The sequence below is a fragment of the Solanum tuberosum genome, unplaced genomic scaffold (genome assembly GCF_000226075.1).
Source record: "Solanum tuberosum cultivar DM 1-3 516 R44 unplaced genomic scaffold, SolTub_3.0 scf00403, whole genome shotgun sequence".
NCBI classification, from domain to species: Eukaryota; Viridiplantae; Streptophyta; class Magnoliopsida; order Solanales; family Solanaceae; genus Solanum; species Solanum tuberosum.
Genome location: NW_006239321.1, coordinates 262187 through 266208, shown reverse-complemented (window position 1 = coordinate 266208; position 4022 = coordinate 262187).

The window sequence follows — 4022 nt, the reverse complement described above, 5'->3', positions numbered from 1 at the left end:
GATCCCTATTGCAACGGTTTTCGCCTTAAGTTATTGCCAACAGTTAGCCCTAATGAGAAGATTATGAACCGTGGCAATAAACTTTTATGTGACAATTATTTATGTATTATAGCTACGTTGTTTTTCCAATTCAACAGCCATTTCTGTCAATTGCAACGGTTTTCATATGGTAATGCAACAGTTCTAAAATACTATGACATTTACTCCATTGCTATTGCAACAATTATTTGCCTATAGCAACAATTCAGTTTAGGCTTATGCGACAATTATTATTAGTCTTTTGCAACAATTGTTATTAGTCTTTTGCAACAGATTCTACTGGTCTACTGCCACATATAGTTTATAGAGCTATTGGAACAATTTTATAGAATATAAAATACACAAATCGATTCAATACAAAAATTACTATCCAAGATCCAAGGTTAGGTAATATCGATAACAACAAAATATAGAACTATGTTTTCATGATTCAAAAAGGGTGTACTGAAACATTACACATGAGTTATCAGTCTTCAAAACTAAAAGATTTGTAGATCATTAAAGTTAATCAACATCAAGCCAGTCAACACCTAGGTCAAGTCCTCAGTACTGCTTTCATCCTCTTCTTCAATTTCATCACCTATAATGAAAATACAAAATAATTTAGCATATTTTTCACACAAACTTAGTAGTTCCACGCCAGTCATTCAATTAATTTTAGCAGATGCTCTTTCTTTGACTTTATAGCTTGAACTATTTCATTTGTTGTCAATAATCATAGTTTTTTATTTTCCAAGAATGATAACGATCCAGGTTTAGAATGTCTTGTTTTTTTTCTTTTTGAATGCTCTTGTTCACTCATAACTATTCAAAACTATGTAAATATAAGACTGAACAAGTTAAAAATTCTGGCAGAATCCATCTTTACTAAAACATAATCACCAAGATCTTACATCTTCTTCAAGGTTAGATAATAATACAAGTGAAAATCTAAATCCAGATATTAAAATCACTTAAACCAAAAGGCTTTCACTTGCATTATGTTTAAGTGCTTCGACCTCTAATAAGAAATATATCATTAGGAGGTGATAATATATAATAATACAAGTGAAAATTTAAATTCATGATATTAACCTTTATGGCAGTGATCTAACGGAAGCGCGTGTTTATATTTCATACAATCCTGAGATGTACTTGAGAATACAAATACATAACGTCTAAAGATAAAATAACTCATATATGAAAGGTTCATAAGATATTAGGCAAATAAGTTGATTAGTAAGAAACATGAAAGGCAAAGTCATTGGAGTGCAGGTCACAATTCGAGGGAAGTGAACAACAATATACTAAAAACTTTGGGAGAAAATGAACTACAAATCAGAATTTGTTTCATAAAAATGAAACACAGCTTCACAATGATTTTTGGTTGAGCTTTAAAATCATCAACAAATTTGAGATACAAACTCTAAACTACAAATAGATATCACACAGACCTAAACTAGAACAAATAATACAGATTTCAAGCAAACCCAATTGTTAGTCTTTAGAAGACCTGCAATAGAGTTTCTGATTTTTGAAAATAGTACATGTATAACAAATTAGAGATAATGAGGACCTTAAAAATAATATACCTTTACACACGAAAGTTTAATATGGAAGAAGACTACTGTTGGAGAATGCGGGTCGACTAAATTAGTGGGGGGAAATGAATTTTTGAGACATAAAATTCGCAGGGACCAAAAAGTATATTTTTCACTAAAACAAACCGTTTTCATAGAGTCTTTTATAGCAACAGTTAATGTGTATGTTGCAATAGAAAGTCTGTAGCGACGGTTGTGCAGAAGATGCCACGACTTATTTTAAGAATGGTTCTATTAGATCTAAACATATTTTGCAACGGTTATGATCTATTGCCACAGTTGAATAAGTGTTGCAGTCGGTCAAATTTCTAGTAGTATATAATACTAGATCTGACTCAACTCCAAAAAAGAAGTCTCAGTGCATTCTCAAGTGCATGATTGAGGTTTGGCTAAAATGTTCGTATCAAATGAAGCATGAGAAAAAGTACATTTAGCGTTAGAATTGATCTTTTTCAGGCATGGGTGGTTAAACTAGCAACGAAATACCTCATTCATGTGATTTTCTCAATATGTTTGCCAATGTCATGCATGGGATATTAAAAAATGAATCCACTTCAAAGCTCAACTCAGTATTTAAAGAAATTTGCCCTGCCATAAAAGAGCATGAACTGGACATGCAATCGGGATAGTGTGCCCACATGTATAGCTGAGAAGTGGATCGAAGTAAACTACTCTAAATACAGCGCATATTTTGATATTTACTTTTCTGTGATCAAGAATGTGATCTAGACAGTATGATCTATTTGGGTTGTTGTGGACTGAATGACTAAGTCGTCTCGTTTCCTTCCTGTTAAGATCTCATTTTCAGCCGAAGACTATGATGTGCCTCTTTCAGCAACCGAAGCCACAACTGCAGCATGAACTTCCAAAGGAGGAGCCAACCCTCGAACATGTTGGGTTCGAAAGTGATTAGGGCGTCATGCGGAAGCTTACAATTGCATATGATATGGTTGATAAATCAGATGACAAAAACTTATACTAAAAAAAGCAAAATATTATTATATTATTTGGCCAATTGGGGTACATATTTAAAAATTAATAAAAAGACATTAAAACTGTAGAGAGAAAAATTTCCCCATAAACAAGACTCTCTCAACGACTACATTGTGGATATCATTGTGTTATGCTATGAGAATAAGGATCTTCAATTTATAGATCTCCGAACTTTTCTTCTAAGGAAAGAATAAACCAAATATGAAAGAAAAATTTATTTTCCTTTCATGAAAAGTAAAAACATTTATGGTAATGTTTTGTCTTTTCTTTTAGGAAAAAATAAATTTCAAATAAGGTAAGAAAATCAGGGTAAAACTCTGACACGAAAGGAAAAAATAAAGTTCAAATAAGGTAAGAAAATCAGGCAAAACCCTTACATGATCAACCACCGCTGAAGTCAAGCCTTCTGAAGGAGGAGCTGGATGAAATATTTGGAAAATTAGTGACATTCGAGTGTGTTTGGCATGAGGGAAAATGTTTGAGGAAAATTTGTGATTTTCTTACTTATTTTCAGGTGTTTAATAAGTAAAGCAATAATAGTCTTAAAAGTTTTTACATATAATCTAGGCAAACACTATAAAAGTGGGGGAGGGGTGCGTTGAAGGATAGGGAGAAGTGGAGTACCATATTGCCACTTGTGGAACTTGTTGTGGAGTCCATCCAATATTTTTTGGTCAATTTTTGCTACTTAATTGCTACAAGTAATTGTTAAAAAGGAATAGTGATAAGAGTTGAAAATAAAAGATTTGGTGGTTGGCAAATTGGTAAGATTTGCAACCCTTTGGACTTTGCTACATTTGCCTATGTCATTAGTGACATAGGCATGGTTTTCTCCTTCTATAAATAGAGCATTCTTGCTCATTTGTAGAACACACCAAGTTAGAGAGAAAAAACCATTTTGAGAGCAAGTGAGGTATTCCATAGACTATACAAGAAAAATAGTCAGTGAAGAAAAATAGAGTGTGAGCGGTATTTTAGTAAGGTGGAAATCAAAAGAGTGTTATTCCTTTTGAGTGTGTAGTAGTCACTTTGAGTATTGTATTCGTGACTACACGGTGTAAATTTCTTACTATAGTGATATCAGTTGCTCCTCTTGGCCAGCCCGTGGTTTTTCCCTTATTTAAAAGGGTTTCCACGTAAAATTCTTGGTGTCATTATTTTCTCATTTTATTTCTATCATTTGACCATATATATTGTAACATCCGACAATTTGAAATAGCTAAGAAGAGGCTTAGAATTTGAAAATTTTCATTTTTGGAAAGGATTTGAAAATCTGGAAAATTGGCTAAGTGTGGAAATCAGTGATTTTTGGCCAACTTTGAGCAGTCATAACTTCCTGCTCAGGATGAGTTAGGAGTAGTTCCAGTTATGGTTGTGAAGCTTGTGGAATGATCTTTCCAACGCCGCCGA